Source organism: Symsagittifera roscoffensis, chromosome 4 (assembly GCF_963678635.1).
Source record: "Symsagittifera roscoffensis chromosome 4, txSymRosc1.1, whole genome shotgun sequence".
Taxonomy (NCBI): Eukaryota; Metazoa; Xenacoelomorpha; order Acoela; family Convolutidae; genus Symsagittifera; species Symsagittifera roscoffensis.
Window position 1 is genome coordinate 247,638 of NC_087065.1, and position 22,234 is coordinate 269,871.

Below are 22,234 nucleotides of genomic sequence, written 5' to 3' on the forward strand. Positions count from 1 at the left end.
CGCGCTTAACCAACAGTTTGTGTTTCTGTCCCTGTGAAAACACTAGCAGCAAGACCTAAAACCGCTTCATCCAATGTTGAATACGAGACCTGAATACTTTAAGCTCTGACCGCACAGAGTGCCTTAATCTTGCATGTCGAAACATATAATCTTCCATTGAATAGATTGAATGCTATTCGGAATGCCCTCTTCTTAATTCTGGAACCTGTCAAGCTATCCAGATAAATCAATGCTTATGCTCTTTCCGAACGTCTAACCCCTCCACAACAGAAAAAAAAGGACCCAAAACTCAGTAGTAGTAAGTAGTATTTCAAATGTGACCATTTTACGTGACGCAATACATGCATAATCGGTCAGAAGAAATGGCGGCAAATTGCGCCTCTATTGCTGCAAAAAGATTTTGACTCAAATACAAGGTGTCACATCTAGGGAGCTTGTCTCCGGCCAATTGTGATAAACTGCTCTGAGCCGATAGCCCAGACCAAAACAAAATCCAGCCCTCTTAAGAGGGTTGATCAGAAAGCTCAGCGTATGATTACAGGGGTTACATTTTGAGACATGGCTTCTAGCGAAGCAGTAATTAAAACGACTGGTCTTGTTGATCTGGACAACCTACAATTGCGGTCACGGCTTCTATGATTGGCCATGTTCAACGAAGAGAAAATCACTACGCGCTTAAACCAACAGATTGTGTTTCTGTCCCTGTGAAAACACTAGCAGTAAGACCTAAAACCGCTTCATCCAATGTTGAATACGAGACCTGAATATTTAAGCTCTGACCGCACGGAGTGCCTTGATCTTGCATGTCGAAACATATAGTCTTCCATTGAAAAAATTGAATGCTATTCGGAATGCCCTCCTCTGAATTCTGGAAACTGTCAAGCTATCCAGATAAATCAATGCTTATTTTAGCTCTTTCCGAACGTCTAACCCCTCCACAACAGAAAAAAGGACCCAAAACTCATCAGTAGTAGTAAGTAGTATTTCAAATGTGACAATTTTACGTGACGCAATACGTGCATAATCGGTCAGAAGAAATGGCGGCAAATTGCGCCTCTATTGCTGCAAAAAGATTTTGACTCAAATACAAGGTGTCACATGTATGGAGCTTGTCTCCGGCCAGTTGTGATAAACTGCTCTGAACCGATAGCCCAGACCAAAACAAAATCCAGCCCTCTTAAGAGGGTTGATCAGAAAGCTCAGCGTATGATTACAGGGGTTACATTTTGAGACATGGCTTCTAGCGAAGCAGTAATTAAAACGACTGGTCTTGTTGATCTGGACAACCTACAATTGCGGTCACGGCTTCTATGATTGGCCATGTTCAACGAAGAGAAAATCACTACGCGCTTAAACCAACAGATTGTGTTTGTCCCTGTGAAAACACTAGCAGTAAGACCTAAAACCGCTTCATCCAATGTTGAATACGAGACCTGAATATTTAAGCTCTGACCGCACGGAGTGCCTTGATCTTGCATGTCGAAACATATAGTCTTCCATTGAAAAGATTGAATGCTATTCGGAATGCCCTCCTCTGAATTCTGGAAACTGTCAAGCTATCCAGATAAATCAATGCTTATTTTAGCTCTTTCCGAACGTCTAACCCCTCCACAACAGAAAAAAGGACCCAAAACTCATCAGTAGTAGTAAGTAGTATTTCAAATGTGACAATTTTACGTGACGCAATACGTGCATAATCGGTCAGAAGAAATGGCGGCAAATTGCGCCTCTATTGCTGCAAAAAGATTTTGACTCAAATACAAGGTGTCACATGTATGGAGCTTGTCTCCGGCCAGTTGTGATAAACTGCTCTGAACCGATAGCCCAGACCAAAACAAAATCCAGCCCTCTTAAGAGGGTTGATCAGAAAGCTCAGCGTATGATTACAGGGGTTACATTTTGAGACATGGCTTCTAGCGAAGCAGTAATTAAAACGACTGGTCTTGTTGATCTGGACAACCTACAATTGCGGTCACGGCTTCTATGATTGGCCATGTTCAACGAAGAGAAAATCACTACGCGCTTAAACCAACAGATTGTGTTTGTCCCTGTGAAAACACTAGCAGTAAGACCTAAAACCGCTTCATCCAATGTTGAATACGAGACCTGAATATTTAAGCTCTGACCGCACGGAGTGCCTTGATCTTGCATGTCGAAACATATAGTCTTCCATTGAAAAGATTGAATGCTATTCGGAATGCCCTCCTCTGAATTCTGGAAACTGTCAAGCTATCCAGATAAATCAATGCTTATTTTAGCTCTTTCCGAACGTCTAACCCCTCCACAACAGAAAAAAGGACCCAAAACTCATCAGTAGTAGTAAGTAGTATTTCAAATGTGACAATTTTACGTGACGCAATACGTGCATAATCGGTCAGAAGAAATGGCGGCAAATTGCGCCTCTATTGCTGCAAAAAGATTTTGACTCAAATACAAGGTGTCACATGTATGGAGCTTGTCTCCGGCCAGTTGTGATAAACTGCTCTGAACCGATAGCCCAGACCAAAACAAAATCCAGCCCTCTTAAGAGGGTTGATCAGAAAGCTCAGCGTATGATTACAGGGGTTTCATTTTGAGACATGGCTTCTAGCGAAGCAGTAATTAAAACGACCGGTCTTGTTGATCTGGACAACCTACAATTGCGGTCACGGCTTCTATGATTGGCCATGATCAACGAAGAGAAAATCACTACGCGCTTAAGCCAACAGATTGTGTTTCTGTCCCTGTGAAAACACTAGCAGCAAGACCTAAAACCGCTTCATCCAATGTTGAATACGGACCTGAATATTTTATGCTCTGACCGCACAGAGTGCCTTGATCTTGCATGTCGAAACATATAATCTTCCATTGAATAGATTGAATGCTATTCGGAATGCCCTACTCTGAATTCTGGAAACTGTCAAGCTATCCAGATAAATCAATGCTTATGCTCTTTCCGAACGTCTAACCCCTCTACAACAGAAAAAAGGACCAAAAACTCATCAGTAGTAGTTAGTAGTATTTCAAAAGTGACCATTTTACGTGACGCAATACGTGCATAATCGATCAGGAGAAAGGGCGGCAAATTGCGCCTCTATTGCTGAATAAAATTTTGACTCAAACACAAGGTGTCACATCTACGGAGCTTGTCTCCGGCCAAATCTGATAAACTGCTCTGAGGCGTGGGCCTAGACCAAAACAATATCCAGACCTCTTAAGAGGGCTGATCAGAAAGCTCAGCGTATGATTTTTGAGACATAGCTTCCAGCGAAGCAGTAATTAAAACGACCGGTCTTGTTGATCTGGACAACCTACAATTGCGGTCACGGCTTCTATGATTGGCCATGTTCAACAAAGAGAAAATCACTACGCGCTTAAACCAACAGATTGTGTTTCTGTCCCTGTGAAAACACTAGCAGCAAGACCTAAAACCGCTTCATCCAATGTTGAATACGAGACCTGAATACTTTAAGCTCTGACCGCACAGAGTGCCTTGATCTTGCATGTCGAAACATATAATCTTCCATTGAATAGATTGAATGCTATTCGGAATGCCCTCCTCTGAATTCTGGAAACTGTCACGCTATCCAGATAAATCAATGCTTATGCTCTTTCCGAACGTCTAACCCCTCCACAACAGAAAAAAGGACCAAAAACTCATCAGTAGTAGTTAGTAGTATTTCAAAAGTGACCATTTAACGTGACGCAATACGTGCATAATCGATCAGGAGAAAGGGCGGCAAATTGCGCCTCTATTGCTGAATAAAAATTTTGACTCAAACACAAGGTGTCACATCTACGGAGCTTGTCTCCGGTCAAATCTGATAAACTGCTCTGAGGCGTGGGCCTAGACCAAAACAATATCCAGACCTCTTAAGAGGGCTGATCAGAAAGCTCAGCGTATGATTTTTGAGACATAGCTTCCAGCGAAGCAGTAATTAAAACGACCGGTCTTGTTGATCTGGACAACCTACAATTGCGGTCACGGCTTCTATGATTGGCCATGTTCAACGAAGAGAAAATCACTAGCGCTTAAACCAACAGATTGTGTTTCTGTCCCTGTGAAAACACTAGCAGCAAGACCTAAAACCGCTTCATCCAATGTTGAATACGAGACCTGAATACTTTAAGCTCTGACCGCACAGAAAGCCTTGATCTTGCATGTCGAAACATATAATCTTCCATTGAATAGATTGAATGCTATTCGGAATGCCCTCCTCTGAATTCTGGAAACTGTCAAGCTATCCAGATACATCAATGCTTATGCTCTTTCCGAACGTCTAACCCCTCCACAACAGAAAAAAGGACCCAAAACTCATCAGTAGTAGTAAGTAGTATTTCAAATGTGACCATTTTACGTGACGCAATACGTGCATAATCGGTCAGAAGAAATGGCGGCAAATTGCGCCTCTATTGCTGCAAAAAGATTTTGACTCAAATACAAGGTGTCACATCTAGGGAGCTTGTCTTCGGCCAGTTGTGATAAACTGCTCTGAGCCGATAGCCCAGACCAAAACAAAATCCAGCCCTCTTAAGAGGGTTGATCAGACAGCTCAGCGTATGATTACAGGAGTTATATTTTGAGACATGGCTTCTAGCGAAGCAGTAATTAAAACGACCGGTCCTGTTGATCTGGATAACCTACAATTGCGGTCACGGCTTCTATGATTGGCCATGTTCAACGAAGAGAAAATCACTACGCGCTTAAACAAACAGATTGTGTTTCTGTCCCTGTGAAAACACTAGCAGCAAGACCTAAAACCGCTTCATCCAATGTTGAACACGAGACCTGAATACTTTAAGCTCTGACCGCATAGAGTGCCTTGATCTTGCATGTGGAAACAAATAATCTTCCATTGAATAGATTGAATGCTATTCGGAATGCCCTCCTCTGAATTCTGGAAACTGTCAAGCTATCCAGATAAATCAATGCTTATGCTCTTTCCGAACGTCTAACCCCTCCACAACAGAAAAAAGGACCCAAAACTCATCAGTAGTAGTAAGTAGTATTTCAAATGTGACCATTTTACGTGACGCAATACGTGCATAATCAATCAGGAGAAATGGCGGCAAATTGCGCCTCTATTGCTGAAGAAAAATTTTGACTCGAATACAAGGTGTCACATCTACGTAGCTTGTCTCCGGCCAAATCTGATAAACTGCTCTGAGGCGTGGGCCTAGACCAAAACAATATCCAACCCTCTTAAGAGGGCTGATCAGTAAGCTCAGCGTATGATTTTTGAGACATAGCTTCCAGCGAAGCAGTAATTAAAACGACAGGTCTTGTTGATCTGGACAATCTACAAGTGCGGTCACGGCTTGGATGATTTGGCCATGTTCAAGGAACGAAAAATCACTACCCGCTTAAACTAACAGATCGTATTTCTGTCTCTGTGAAAAGACTAGCAGCAAGACCTAAAAACGCTTTATCCAATGTTGAATACGAGACCTGAATACTTTAAGCTCCGACCGCACAGAGTGCCTTGATCTTGCATGTCGAAACATATAATCTTCCATTGAATAGATTGAATGCTATTCGGAATGCCCTCCTCTGAATTCTGGAAACTGTCAAGCTATCCAGATAAATAAATGCTTATGCTCTTTCCGAACGTCTAACCCCTCCACAACAGAAAAAAGGACCAAAAACTCATCAGTAGTAGTTAGTAGTATTTCAGAAGTGACCATTTTACGTGACGCAAAACGTGCATAATCGATCAGGAGAAAGGGCGGCAAATTGCGCCTCTATTGCTGAATGAAAATTTTGACTCAAACACAAGGTGTCACATCTACGGAGCTTGTCTCCGGCCAAATCTGATAAACTGCTCTGAGGCGTGGGCCTAGACCAAAACAATATCCAGACCTCTTAAGAGGGCTGATCAGAAAGCTCAGCGTATGATTTTTGAGACATAGCTTCCAGCGAAGCAGTAATTAAAACGACCGGTCTTGTTGATCTGGACAACCTACAATTGCGGTCACGGCTTCTATGATTGGCCATGTTCAACGAAGAGAAAATCACTAGCGCTTAAACCAACAGATTGTGTTTCTGTCCCTGTGAAAACACTAGCAGCAAGACCTAAAACCGCTTCATCCAATGTTGAATACGAGACCTGAATACTTTAAGCTCTGACCGCACAGAAAGCCTTGATCTTGCATGTCGAAACATATAATCTTCCATTGAATAGATTGAATGCTATTCGGAATGCCCTCCTCTGAATTCTGGAAACTGTCAAGCTATCCAGATAAATCAATGCTTATGCTCTTTCCGAACGTCTAACCCCTCCACAACAGAAAAAAGGACCCAAAACTCATCAGTAGTAGTAAGTAGTATTTCAAATGTGACCATTTTACGTGACGCAATACGTGCATAATCGGTCAGAAGAAATGGCGGCAAATTGCGCCTCTATTGCTGCAAAAAGATTTTGACTCAAATACAAGGTGTCACATCTAGGGAGCTTGTCTTCGGCCAGTTGTGATAAACTGCTCTGAGCCGATAGCCCAGACCAAAACAAAATCCAGACCTCTTAAGAGGGCTGATTAGAAAGCTCAGCGTATGATTTTTGAGACATAGCTTCCAGCGAAGCAGTAATTAAAACGACCGGTCTTGTTGATCTGGACAACCTACAATTGCGGTCACGGCTTCTATGATTGGCCATGTTCAACAAAGAGAAAATCACTACGCGCTTAAACCAACAGATTGTGTTTCTGTCCCTGTGAAAACACTAGCAGCAAGACCTAAAACCGCTTCATCCAATGTTGAATACGAGACCTGAATATTTAAGCTCTGACCGCACGGAGTGCCTTGATCTTGCATGTCGAAACATATAATCTTCCATTGAAAAGATTGAATGCTATTCGGAATGCCCTCCTCTGAATTCTGGAAACTGTCAAGCTATCCAGATAAATCAATGCTTATTTTAGCTCTTTCCGAACGTCTAACCCCTCCACAACAGAAAAAAGGACCCAAAACTCATCAGTAGTAGTAAGTAGTATTTCAAATGTGACAATTTTACGTGACGCAATACGTGCATAATCGGTCAGAAGAAATGGCGGCAAATTGCGCCTCTATTGCTGCAAAAAGATTTTGACTCAAATACAAGGTGTCACATCTAGGGAGCTTGTCTTCGGCCAGTTGTGATAAACTGCTCTGAGCCGATAGCCCAGACCAAAACAAAATCCAGACCTCTTAAGAGGGTTGATCAGACAGCTCAGCGTATGATTACAGGGGTTACATTTTGAGACATGGCTTCTAGCGAAGCAGTAATTAAAACGACCGGTCCTGTTGATCTGGACAACCTACAATTGCGGTCACGGCTTCTATGATTGGCCATGTTCAACAAAGAGAAAATCACTACGCGCTTAAACCAACAGATTGTGTTTCTGTCCCTGTGAAAACACTAGCAGCAAGACCTAAAACCGCTTCATCCAATGTTGAATACGAGACCTGAATACTTTAAGCTCTGACCGCACAGAGTGCCTTGATCTTGCATGTCGAAACATAATCTTCCATTGAATAGATTGAATGCTATTCGGAATGCCCTCCTCTGAATTCTGGAAACTGTCAAGCTATCCAGATAAATCAATGCTTATGCTCTTTCCGAACGTCTAACCCCTCCACAACAGAAAAAAGGACCAAAAACTCATCAGTAGTAGTTAGTAGTATTTCAAAAGTGACCATTTTACGTGACGCAATACGTGCATAATCGATCAGGAGAAAGGGCGGCAAACTGCGCCTCTATTGCTGAATAAAATTTTGACTCAAACACAAGGTGTCACATCTACGGAGCTTGTCTCCGGCCAAATCTGATAAACTGCTCTGAGGCGTGGGCCTAGACCAAAACAATATCCAGACCTCTTAAGAGGGCTGATTAGAAAGCTCAGCGTATGATTTTTGAGACATAGCTTCCAGCGAAGCAGTAATTAAAACGACCGGTCTTGTTGATCTGGACAACCTACAATTGCGGTCACGGCTTCTATGATTGGCCATGTTCAACAAAGAGAAAATCACTACGCGCTTAAACCAACAGATTGTGTTTCTGTCCCTGTGAAAACACTAGCAGCAAGACCTAAAACCGCTTCATCCAATGTTGAATACGAGACCTGAATACTTTAAGCTCTGACCGCACAGAGTGCCTTGATCTTGCATGTCGAAACATATAATCTTCCATTGAATAGATTGAATGCTATTCGGAATGCCCTCCTCTGAATTCTGGAAACTGTCACGCTATCCAGATAAATCAATGCTTATGCTCTTTCCGAACGTCTAACCCCTCCACAACAGAAAAAAGGACCCAAAACTCATCAGTAGTAGTAAGTAGTATTTCAAATGTGACCATTTTACGTGACGCAATACGTGCATAATCGGTCAGAAGAAATGGCGGCAAATTGCGCCTCTATTGCTGCAAAAAGATTTTGACTCAAATACAAGGTGTCACATCTAGGGAGCTTGTCTCCGGCCAAATCTGATAAACTACTGAGGCGTGGGCCTAGACCAAAACAATATCCAGACCTCTTAAGAGGGCTGATCAGAAAGCTCAGCGTATGATTTTTGAGACATAGCTTCCAGCGAAGCAGTAATTAAAACGACCGGTCTTGTTGATCTGGACAACCTACAATTGCGGTCACGGCTTCTATGATTGGCCATGTTCAACGAAGAGAAAATCACTACGCGCTTAAACCAACAGATTGTGTTTCTGTCCCTGTGAAAACACTAGCAGCAAGACCTAAAACCGCTTCATCCAATGTTGAATACGAGACCTGAATACTTTAAGCTCTGACCGCACAGAAAGCCTTGATCTTGCATGTCGAAACATATAATCTTCCATTGAATAGATTGAATGCAATTCGGAATGCCCTCCTCTGAATTCTGGAAACTGTCAAGCTATCCAGATACATCAATGCTTAAGCTCTTTCCGAACGTCTAACCCCTCCACAACAGAAAAAAGGACCCAAAACTCATCAGTAGTAGTAAGTAGTATTTCAAATGTGACCATTTTACGTGACGCAATACGTGCATAATCGGTCAGAAGAAATGGCGGCAAATTGCGCCTCTATTGCTGCAAAAAGATTTTGACTCAAATACAAGGTGTCACATCTAGGGAGCTTGTCTCCGGCCAAATCTGATAAACTGCTCTGAGGTGTGGGCCTAGACCAAAACAATATCCAGACCTCTTAAGAGGGCTGATTAGAAAGCTCAGCGTATGATTTTTGAGACATAGCTTCCAGCGAAGCAGTAATTAAAACGACCGGTCTTGTTGATCTGGACAACCTACAATTGCGGTCACGGCTTCTATGATTGGCCATGTTCAACAAAGAGAAAATCACTACGCGCTTAAACCAACAGATTGTGTTTCTGTCCCTGTGAAAACACTAGCAGCAAGACCTAAAAACGCTTTATCCAATGTTGAATACGAGACCTGAAAACTTTAAGCTCTGACCGCATAGAGTGCCTTGATCTTGCATGTGGAAACAAATAATCTTCCATTGAATAGATTGAATGCTATTCGGAATGGCCTCCTCTGAATTCTGGAAACTGTCAAGCTATCCAGATAAATCAATGCTTATGCTCTTTCCGAACGTCTAACCCCTCCACAACAGAAAAAAGGACCCAAAACTCATCAGTAGTAGTAAGTAGTATTTCAAATGTGACCATTTTACGTGACGCAATACGTGCATAATCGGTCAGAAGAAATGGCGGCAAATTGCGCCTCTATTGCTGCAAAAAGATTTTGACTCAAATACAAGGTGTCACATCTAGGGAGCTTGTCTCCGGCCAAATCTGATAAACTACTCTGAGGCGTGGGCCTAGACCAAAACAATATCCAGACCTCTTAAGAGGGCTGATCAGAAAGCTCAGCGTATGATTTTTGAGACATAGCTTCCAGCGAAGCAGTAATTAAAACGACCGGTCTTGTTGATCTGGACAACCTACAATTGCGGTCACGGCTTCTATGATTGGCCATGTTCAACGAAGAGAAAATCACTACGCGCTTAAACCAACAGATTGTGTTTCTGTCCCTGTGAAAACACTAGCAGCAAGACCTAAAACCGCTTCATCCAATGTTGAATACGAGACCTGAATACTTTAAGCTCTGACCGCACAGAAGGCCTTGATCTTGCATGTCGAAACATATAATCTTCCATTGAATAGATTGAATGCTATTCGGAATGCCCTCCTCTGAATTCTGGAAACTGTCAAGCTATCCAGATACATCAATGCTTATGCTCTTTCCGAACGTCTAACCCCTCCACAACAGAAAAAAGGACCCAAAACTCATCAGTAGTAGTAAGTAGTATTTCAAATGTGACCATTTTACGTGACGCAATACGTGCATAATCGGTCAGAAGAAATGGCGGCAAATTGCGCCTCTATTGCTGCAAAAAGATTTTGACTCAAATACAAGGTGTCACATCTAGGGAGCTTGTCTTCGGCCAGTTGTGATAAACTGCTCTGAGCCGATAGCCCAGACCAAAACAAAATCCAGCCCTCTTAAGAGGGTTGATCAGACAGCTCAGCGTATGATTACAGGGGTTATATTTTGAGACATGGCTTCTAGCGAAGCAGTAATTAAAACGACTGGTCCTGTTGATCTGGATAACCTACAATTGTGGTCACGGCTTCTATGATTGGCCATGTTCAACGAAGAGAAAATCACTACGCGCTTAAACAAACAGATTGTGTTTCTGTCCCTGTGAAAACACTAGCAGCAAGACCTAAAACCGCTTCATCCAATGTTGAACACGAGACCTGAATACTTTAAGCTCTGACCGCATAGAGTGCCTTGATCTTGCATGTGGAAACAAACAATCTTCCATTGAATAGATTGAATGCTATTCGGAATGCCCTCCTCTGAATTCTGGAAACTGTCAAGCTATCCAGATAAATCAATGCTTATGCTCTTTCCGAACGTCTAACCCCTCCACAACAGAAAAAAGGACCCAAAACTCATCAGTAGTAGTAAGTAGTATTTCAAATGTGACCATTTTACGTGACGCAATACGTGCATAATCGATCAGGAGAAATGGCGGCAAATTGCGCCTCTATTGCTGAAGAAAAATTTTGACTCGAATACAAGGTGTCACATCTACGTAGCTTGTCTCCGGCCAAATCTGATAAACTGCTCTGAGGCGTGGGCCTAGACCAAAACAATATCCAACCCTCTTAAGAGGGCTGATCAGTAAGCTCAGCGTATGATTTTTGAGACATAGCTTCCAGCGAAGCAGTAATTAAAACGACAGGTCTTGTTGATCTGGACAATCTACAAGTGCGGTCACGGCTTGGATGATTTGGCCATGTTCAAGGAACGAAAAATCACTACCCGCTTAAACTAACAGATCGTATTTCTGTCTCTGTGAAAAGACTAGCAGCAAGACCTAAAAACGCTTTATCCAATGTTGAATACGAGACCTGAATACTTTAAGCTCCGACCGCACAGAGTGCCTTGATCTTGCATGTCGAAACATATAATCTTCCATTGAATAGATTGAATGCTATTCGGAATGCCCTCCTCTGAATTCTGGAAACTGTCAAGCTATCCAGATAAATAAATGCTTATGCTCTTTCCGAACGTCTAACCCCTCCACAACAGAAAAAAGGACCAAAAACTCATCAGTAGTAGTTAGTAGTATTTCAGAAGTGACCATTTTACGTAACGCAAAACGTGCATAATCGATCAGGAGAAAGGGCGGCAAATTGCGCCTCTATTGCTGAACAAAAATTTTGACTCAAACACAAGGTGTCACATCTACGGAGCTTGTCTCCGGCCAAATCTGATAAACTGCTCTGAGGCGTGGGCCTAGACCAAAACAATATCCAAACCTCTTAAGAGGGCTGATCAGAAAGCTCAGCGTATGATTTTTGAGACATAGCTTCCAGCGAATTAGTAATTAAAACGACCGGTCTTGTTGATCTGGACAACCTACAATTGCGGTCACGGCTTCTATGATTGGCCATGTTCAACGAAGAGAAAATCACTAGCGCTTAAACCAACAGATTGTGTTTCTGTCCCTGTGAAAACACTAGCAGCAAGACCTAAAACCGCTTCATCCAATGTTGAATACGAGACCTGAATACTTTAAGCTCTGACCGCACAGAAAGCCTTGAGCTTGCATGTCGAAACATATAATCTTCCATTGAATAGATTGAATGCTATTCGGAATGCCCTCCTCTGAATTCTGAAAAACTGTCAAGCTATCCAGATAAATCAATGCTTATGCTCTTTCCGAACGTCTAACCCCTCCACAACAGAAAAAAGGACCCAAAACTCATCAGTAGTAGTAAGTAGTATTTCAAATGTGACCATTTTACGTGACGCAATACGTGCATAATCGGTCAGAAGAAATGGCGGCAAATTACGCCTCTATTGCTGCAAAAAGATTTTGACTCAAATACAAGGTGTCACATCTAGGGAGCTTGTCTTCGGCCAGTTGTGATAAACTGCTCTGAGCCGATAGCCCAGACCAAAACAAAATCCAGCCCTCTTAAGAGGGTTGATCAGACAGCTCAGCGTATGATTACAGGGGTTACATTTTGAGACATGGCTTCTAGCGAAGCAGTAATTAAAACGACCGGTCCAGTTGATCTGGACAACCTACAATTGCGGTCACGGCTTCTATGATTGGCCATGTTCAACAAAGAGAAAATCACTACGCGCTTAAACCAACAGATTGTGTTTCTGTCCCTGTGAAAACACTAGCAGCAAGACCTAAAACCGCTTCATCCAATGTTGAATACGAGACCTGAATACTTTAAGCTCTGACCGCACAGAGTGCCTTAATCTTGCATGTCGAAACATAATCTTCCATTGAATAGATTGAATGCTATTCGGAATGCCCTCCTCTGAATTCTGGAAACTGTCAAGCTATCCAGATAAATCAATGCTTATGCTCTTTCCGAACGTCTAACCCCTCCACAACAGAAAAAAGGACCAGAAACTCATCAGTAGTAGTTAGTAGTATTTCAAAAGTGACCATTTTACGTGACGCAATACGTGCATAATCGATCAGGAGAAAGGGCGGCAAACTGCGCCTCTATTGCTGAATAAAATTTTGACTCAAACACAAGGTGTCACATCTACGGAGCTTGTCTCCGGCCAAATCTGATAAACTGCTCTGAGGCGTGGGCCTAGACCAAAACAATATCCAGACCTCTTAAGAGGGCTGATTAGAAAGCTCAGCGTATGATTTTTGAGACATAGCTTCCAGCGAAGCAGTAATTAAAACGACCGGTCTTGTTGATCTGGACAACCTACAATTGCGGTCACGGCTTCTATGATTGGCCATGTTCAACAAAGAGAAAATCACTACGCGCTTAAACCAACAGATTGTGTTTCTGTCCCTGTGAAAACACTAGCAGCAAGACCTAAAACCGCTTCATCCAATGTTGAATACGAGACCTGAATACTTTAAGCTCTGACCGCACAGAGTGCCTTGATCTTGCATGTCGAAACATATAATCTTCCATTGAATAGATTGAATGCTATTCGGAATGCCCTCCTCTGAATTCTGGAAACTGTCAAGCTATCCAGATAAATCAATGCTTATGCTCTTTCCGAACGTCTAACCCCTCCACAACAGAAAAAAGGACCAAAAACTCATCAGTAGTAGTTAGTAGTATTTCAAAAGTGACCATTTTACGTGACGCAATACGTGCATAATCGATCAGGAGAAAGGGCGGCAAATTGCGCCTCTATTGCTGAATAAAAATTTTGACTCAAATACAAGGTGTCACATCTAGGGAGCTTGTCTTCGGCCAGTTGTGATAAACTGCTCTGAGCCGATAGCCCAGACCAAAACAAAATACAGCCCTCTTAAGAGGGTTGATCAGACAGCTCAGCGTATGATTACAGGGGTTACATTTTGAGACATGGCTTCTAGCGAAGCAGTAATTAAAACGACCGGTCCTGTTGATCTGGATAACCTACAATTGCGGTCACGGCTTCTATGATTGGCCATGTTCAACGAAGAGAAAATCACTACGCGCTTAAACAAACAGATTGTGTTTCTGTCCCTGTGAAAACACTAGCAGCAAGACCTAAAACCGCTTCATCCAATGTTGAACACGAGACCTGAAAACTTTAAGCTCTGACCGCATAGAGTGCCTTGATCTTGCATGTGGAAACAAATAATCTTCCATTGAATAGATTGAATGCTATTCGGAATGGCCTCCTCTGAATTCTGGAAACTGTCAAGCTATCCAGATAAATCAATGCTTATGCTCTTTCCGAACGTCTAACCCCTCCACAACAGAAAAAAGGACCCAAAACTCATGAGTAGTAGTAAGTAGTATTTCAAATGTGACCTTTTTACGTGATGCAATACGTGCATAATCGATCAGGAGAAATGGCGGCAAATTGCGCCTCTATTGCTGAAGAAAAATTTTGACTCGAATACAAGGTGTCACATCTACGTAGCTTGTCTCCGGCCAAATCTGATAAACTGCTCTGATGCGTGGGCCTAGACCAAAACAATATCCAACCCTCTTAAGAGGGCTGATCAGTAAGCTCAGCGTATGATTTTTGAGACATAGCTTCCAGCGAAGCAGTAATTAAAACGACAGGTCTTGTTGATCTGGACAATCTACAAGTGCGGTCACGGCTTGGATGATTTGGCCATGTTCAAGGAACGAAAAATCACTACCCGCTTAAACTAACAGATCGTATTTCTGTCTCTGTGAAAAGACTAGCAGCAAGACCTAAAAACGCTTTATCCAATGTTGAATACGAGACCTGAATACTTTAAGCTCCGACCGCAGAGTGCCTTGATCTGATATGTCAAAACATTTAAACTTCCATTAAATAGATTGAATGCTATTCGGAATGCCCTCTTCTGAATTCTGGAAACTGTCAAGCTATCCATATATATTAATGCTTATGCTCTTTCCGAACGTCTAACCCCTCCACAACAGAAAAAAGGACCCAAAACTCATCAGTAGTAGTAAGTAGTATTTCAAATGTGACCATTTTACGTGACGCAATACGTGCATAATCGATCAGGAGAAATGGCGGCAAATTGCGCCTCTATTGCTGAAGAAAAACTTTGACTCGAATACAAGGTGTCACATCTACGTAGCTTGTCTCCGGCCAAATCTGATAAACTGCTCTGAGGCGTGGGCCTAGACCAAAACAATATCCAACCCTCTTAAGAGGGCTGATCAGTAAGCTCAGCGTATGATTTTTGAGACATAGCTTCCAGCGAAGCAGTAATTAAAACCACGGGTCTTGTTGATCTGGACAATCTACAAGTGCGGTCACGGCTTGGATGATTTGGCCATGTTCAAGGAACGAAAAATCACTACCCGCTTAAACTAACAGATCGTATTTCTGTCTCTGTGAAAAGACTAGCAGCAAGACCTAAAAACGCTTTATCCAATGTTGAATACGAGACCTGAATACTTTAAGCTCCGACCGCACAGATTGCCTTGATCTGATATGTCAAAACATTTAAACTTCCATTAAATAGATTGAATGCTATTCGGAATGCCCTCTTGTGAATTCTGGAAACTGTCAAGCTATTCCAGATAAATCAATGATTATGCTCTTTCCGAACATCTAACCCCTCCACAACAGAAAAAAGGACCCAAAACTCATCAGTAGTAGTAAGTAGTATTTCAAATGTGACCATTTTACGTGACGCAATACGTGCATAATCGGTCAGAAGAAATGGCGGCAAATTGCGCCTCTATTGCTGCAAAAAGATTTTGACTCAAATACAAGGTGTCACATCTAGGGAGCTTGTCTCCGGCCAAATCTGATAAACTACTCTGAGGCGTGGGCCTAGACCAAAACAATATCCAGACCTCTTAAGAGGGCTGATTAGAAAGCTCAGCGTATGATTTTTGAGACATAGCTTCCAGCGAAGCAGTAATTAAAACGACAGGTCTTGTTGATCTGGACAATCTACAAGTGCGGTCACGGCTTGGATGATTTGGCCATGTTCAAGGAACGAAAAATCACTACCCGCTTAAACTAACAGATCGTATTTCTGTCTCTGTGAAAAGACTAGCAGCAAGACCTAAAAACGCTTTATCCAATGTTGAATACGAGACCTGAATACTTTAAGCTCCGACCGCACAGATTGCCTTGATCTGATATGTCAAAACATTTAAACTTCCATTAAATAGATTGAATGCTATTCGGAATGCCCTCTTCTGAATTCTGGAAACTGTCAAGCTATCCATATATATTAATGCTTATGCTCTTTCCGAACGTCTAACCCCTCCACAACAGAAAAAAGGACCCAAAACTCATGAGTAGTAGTAAGTAGTATTTCAAATGTGACCTTTTTACGTGATGCAATACGTGCATAATCGATCAGGAGAAATGGCGGCAAATTGCGCCTCTATTGCTGAAGAAAAATTTTGACTCGAATACAAGGTGTCACATCTACGTAGCTTGTCTCCGGCCAAATCTGATAAACTGCTCTGATGCGTGGGCCTAGACCAAAACAATATCCAACCCTCTTAAGAGGGCTGATCAGTAAGCTCAGCGTATGATTTTTGAGACATAGCTTCCAGCGAAGCAGTAATTAAAACGACAGGTCTTGTTGATCTGGACAATCTACAAGTGCGGTCACGGCTTGGATGATTTGGCCATGTTCAAGGAACGAAAAATCACTACCCGCTTAAACTAACAGATCGTATTTCTGTCTCTGTGAAAATACTAGCAGCAAGACCTAAAAACGCTTTATCCAATGTTGAATACGAGACCTGAATACTTTAAGCTCCGACCGCAGAGTGCCTTGATCTGATATGTCAAAACATTTAAACTTCCATTAAATAGATTGAATGCTATTCGGAATGCCCTCTTCTGAATTCTGGAAACTGTCAAGCTATCCATATATATTAATGCTTATGCTCTTTCCGAACGTCTAACCCCTCCACAACAGAAAAAAGGACCCAAAACTCATCAGTAGTAGTAAGTAGTATTTCAAATGTGACCATTTTACGTGACGCAATACGTGCATAATCGATCAGGAGAAATGGCGGCAAATTGCGCCTCTATTGCTGAAGAAAAACTTTGACTCGAATACAAGGTGTCACATCTACGTAGCTTGTCTCCGGCCAAATCTGATAAACTGCTCTGAGGCGTGGGCCTAGACCAAAACAATATCCAACCCTCTTAAGAGGGCTGATCAGTAAGCTCAGCGTATGATTTTTGAGACATAGCTTCAAGCGAAGCAGTAATTAAAACCACGGGTCTTGTTGATCTGGACAATCTACAAGTGCGGTCACGGCTTGGATGATTTGGCCATGTTCAAGGAACGAAAAATCACTACCCGCTTAAACTAACAGATCGTATTTCTGTCTCTGTGAAAAGACTAGCAGCAAGACCTAAAAACGCTTTATCCAATGTTGAATACGAGACCTGAATACTTTAAGCTCCGACCGCACAGATTGCCTTGATCTGATATGTCAAAACATTTAAACTTCCATTAAATAGATTGAATGCTATTCGGAATGCCCTCTTCTGAATTCTGGAAACTGTCAAGCTATCCATATATATTAATGATTATGCTCTTTCCGAACGTCTAACCCCTCCACAACAGAAAAAAGGACCAAACACTCATCAGTAGTAGTTAGTAGTATTTCAAATGTGACCATTTTACGTGACGCAATACGTGCATAAACGGTCAGAAGCAATGGCGGCAAATAGCTCCTCTATTGCTGAATAAAAATTTTGACTCGAATACAAGGTGTCACATCTACGTAGCTTGTCTCCGGCCAGTTCTGATAAACTGCTCTGAGCCCATGGCCCAGACCAAAACAAAATCCAGCCCTCTTAAGAGGGTTGATCAGAAAGCTCAGCGTATGATTACAGGGGTTATTTTTTGAGACATGGCTTCTAGCGAAGCAGTAATTAAAACGACAGGTCTTGTTCATCTTGTTGAGAAAACTTCAAAGCAAAGCCTCGAAGTTCCAATGAAGCGATTACAACAATAAATCATAAAGAGGCTAAATAACACAGGCGAAGCTGAGCTTCGCACCACTTGCGACACACAAGAAGAAAATTAACAACACCTAAAATGTCAAAAAACTAGATCTATCGAAATGAATCAGAGTAAAATTGAAACCAAAAACATTCCAAGACAAAAGAATGAAAAATAAGCATCGGAAGATAATTTACCCAGTATAGCAAATCCATAATACCTTGTCCAAAACCTTTTAAGCCGAAAAAACAGTCAACAAGACAAAGATTTATGATAAGTCCCGCTCACCCTCGAAACACATAAATACTCGAAAAACTTTATTTAGTAGTCAAATGAAACAAAATGAGGCAACTATGCCCACATAAGGTAGGCCTAAACCTATTCAGCCTAGAAGAAGTAAAAGACTAAAAAAATCAAAAAAAAACTTCAGACTTTTAATAAGAAAATATTAAGTCCCCATCACACTCGCAACACAGAAAATCACAAAAAAAACTTTTTCAGCTCGTCGAAACCAGCAAAATGAGGACAATTAGCCGGTTTGATGAAGACCGAAAACTAACAAGCAGAAAAAAAAAGAAAAAGCCGAAAAAAATTGTAGTGTCATGAAAGACTTGAACTATATTTTCTATTACGATTTTTAGATATTTTTGCGATCCAGAGGTGAACATAAAAAACATAATTACGTTGAAACGACTGAAATTAGGCCTTTAAGACAAAAAAAAATTGGCCGAAATCATTTGGACAGAATAGAGTTTTCAAGCAAAAAAATAACTTAAGGTCAAGGCTAAAAAAATTACAACACAGAGGCGAAGTTGCACTTCGCATACACAAGCAAAAACATGACCAATAACGCTACTGGGAAAAACTGAATGAGTAAAACTTTGAGTCTACAAAATTTCTTAAGTGACGCATGCCAATTATGACGCATTAGCAGTACCAGTCATTTTGAAAAAAAAGAGAAATTTACCAACTAACATGCCTCAATGTATAGAGCAGTCTATGGAGCAGTAATAACATGAAAAAAAAATAATTTTTTTTTTAATCTAAGACTTTTTTTTTTTGTAAAAATCATCCCCCCTACGCCATATTAAGAACAAAGTGTAAATTTCGCTCCTAGTAACAAATCAATTGAAGCAAACAAGCTTCCTTCAACCAATTTGGAATGATTTCTATGACGGATTAAATCTCCGCTCACGCGTTAATAGCGCGAAATATATCGCGCGTTAATTGTCCCAAAATGACCAAAAAGATAATTTTAAATCCCCATAACTTAACAAAAAATGATCACATATTAAAAATCTTTCCAAATTTAGGCTCAGGACCACAATGCTTTTCGAAAGATTTTTTTTAAAAAGCCCGTCAAAAATGGCATGTTAAAAAGACGAAATTTGTCAGAAGAAAAAAACTATCCCGAGCACAAATATTCCGTTAATTTCGTTACGAAAGTCGGAACAAGAATAATCTGTGTTAAAATCCGTAAGCATTTGATGTACTTAATAGCTGGTCATTGATAAAAAAATAGGATCATTGATTGGAAAAAAAAGATAGTGTATACTATAACACAAGCATGCTTGTGTAAACAGCAGAGGTAACTCAGAACATTGGAAGCAACTTTGATGTAAAAAAACATGAAACAATTATTTCTACAATATGGCAGCCAAGCCGAAAGCAAACAAAAATAAGCCGACAAGTTATTATTGAACGGACTATTTCTCGTTTGCAAAAAAAAAAACAAAGTCCTGTCAGATTCGAACCCAGGCAAAGGAAGGTCAAATTAATTATGAACTGAACCTAAATTTACCATTTCTAAATTTGACCATTCTGTGAACAAAGTTATTTACGGGAAAAAGTCTAGTACCAGATTGTAATACCCTTGCTTATCGCAAAGGTAATGAATTTTAAAAAAAAACCTACATTGTCTCACTTAAGCGCCATTTACATTGCCTGCCTCTAAGATAACTGAGTACGCGGTCGTTTTTTAATGCAAAATCAGGTACCATAAAAGTGATTACAGACAAGTTCGAGTGATATTTCAGATGAGTGCTTTTCCACAATCGAGAAGCCCTCAAAGTTTTTTGATTCTTATGCAATCAAGAATAAACATAGCCAAGAGAAGTTGAGGCAAAAAGCGAAGAAGTAACTTTAAGGAGAAACAACTGCCCTACAGACACGTGCTACTTAAACTTAAAAGCCGAACACTAGCCATTCATAAGAATACAAACACATGCAATTAAAATTCTAGTACTATGCAACAAGAAGCCACCAAAATTAACACTGTTAATTGAGATTTGAACCCAAAAAATGTGGTTTTGTAAAAATAACTCAATGCTCTCAAGATTGGTTGGGTAAAAATGCATTAATACCGAATAGAATGTAGCGATTAATCGCTTTAATAAAGCCAATCTAACATAAACCCTTGAATCGCCAAATAACTATTCAGCATTATATTTACTCTCGAATTAAATACGAAAAAAGAAACCAAGCCAAATGACAGTTGGAGAAGAGTAATGAAGGCAAAGAAGAACTTACTTTAAAGATGATTTATTTTAGACACTTTTTTAATAAAATCGCCCCAATTTGAGAAAACTGGGTAAATAAAAGAGGTAAGCTTTTATTCCGCTGGGAAATTTACAATGCGAAGTTGTTCAGGTTTGTCGCGCAGCTTCCACGTTTGTTCTTGTAGGGCACATTTAACCTTTCTTTAACATTTGAAGGCTTTTGAACCGCTAATAATCAATTTGAGCAAGAACAAAATTTCAGCTTTTTCCTGAAAATATAACGAAACGAAATCAGCTCGACCTATAAACGTGTCTTCACTACGTTCAATCAGACTTAAAACCTATTTTCCCACTATAAAACAAGATGCAACTATTGGAACATAGCCAACAGACAGTTGAAAAAGATTCAACACAGAGGCGAAGCTGCTCTTCACAAACACTTGCGAGAACACGACCAAAAAGCAGCTCTATCAAGTGATATAAGAAAAAGTAGAAATAAGCCTCGAATTCGCAAAAATCTGCGACCTAGCAAATTTGAGTCTCACGCACTAACCATTCAGCCACGGATGCTTAAAATCCCAAAAATTAGCCCCCAATAACGCAGCTACATATGCTAATAAAATGCCAATTCGATGCAGCAAAAGTAGCATCAAATAAAAAAAGATATAAATTTGCATGTAATAAATCGCAAATCAATAAAGCCGCATTCTGTAAAATTTGAGCATTTCAAAAAAACTGCTAGATACATTGGGTTAGAAAATTTCTGAAATCGAGATTTTATTATGTTGTTTGAAACATATAGCTTTTTTTGGTTCACTAGATGAATTAAAAATGCATCAACTGTGTAAATTTATAACTATTCGAATCTCAAAGCACATAATATCAATAAGCTGTAAAGGTGCAACATAATATCAAAGGTGTAACAAATCATCAAAATATTTTCATGCCAATGCGATGCAGCAAAAAAAGGTTGCTTTAAGTCGCAGCAATAATTGCGTCTTAGTCGCAGCAAAAATCGCAGCAATATTTGCGACTTAGGTTGGAAAAAAACGAAAGTTCGTACTATCACACTTTGCTTCGCAAGTCTAATGAACGCAAGTAAAAAGAAAACGAATACTGGTTCATTCTTTAAAAAATCTCAACTTTCATATTTCAATTTTAAAAAGTATGTCCTTAAAGCTCTTTGAATTTCTAGAACAATTAAATATTGACACTTTCTTCGATGAGATAAACCTACTTTGAGAAATATGGATCAATAGGTAAAGTTTTATTTTGCCGGGATATCTAATAGTTTAATTCCACTTTTGAAAATAGAATTCGATCTCGTTTTTCGTGACCTTTACACTTTTGCTGTTCGATAGTGGAGTTTGTCTTCCTTTTAACAGTAGAAATGCACTGAACTTAAAAATGAACTTAAACAGAAATCACAAGTTAAACTGCGAAAAATCAAAATTCAGCGTCAACAAATTTTATCCAGAAAAAAAAACGAACAAAGTTATAACGACCTTTATATCACGATTACGTTCATCAATTTTTAAAAATGAAAAAACAATTATTGGAAAATACAATTATGAAAAATACAATAGCACAGTTGGCTTTGATACAATGCTTCTGTAGAATGATACTCGTTTGATTCCGCGACAGTGGTGTCGACCCATGCACGACACCCTGCCTACATTAGTCAATGTATTTAGAGAACAACTAATGTTTGAATGTTTGAAACGTTTTAAATGTATGGTGTTTAAAAACTGTTTTTGCAATCCAGCAATGAACTTAATTCGGTGTTTTTTAGATATTCTTGTTCAATTTAAAGGAAAGTGTTTCGTAGAAAAATG

General features: G+C 40.4%; 1 protein-coding gene across 1 annotated transcript in view; it reads right to left on the reverse strand.

The window, feature by feature from the left end:
• LOC134843729 (protein virilizer homolog) overlaps nt 1–22,234 on the reverse strand; it is a 550,828-nt gene that overhangs the window by 48,099 nt on the left and 480,495 nt on the right. The window lies entirely within an intron of this gene.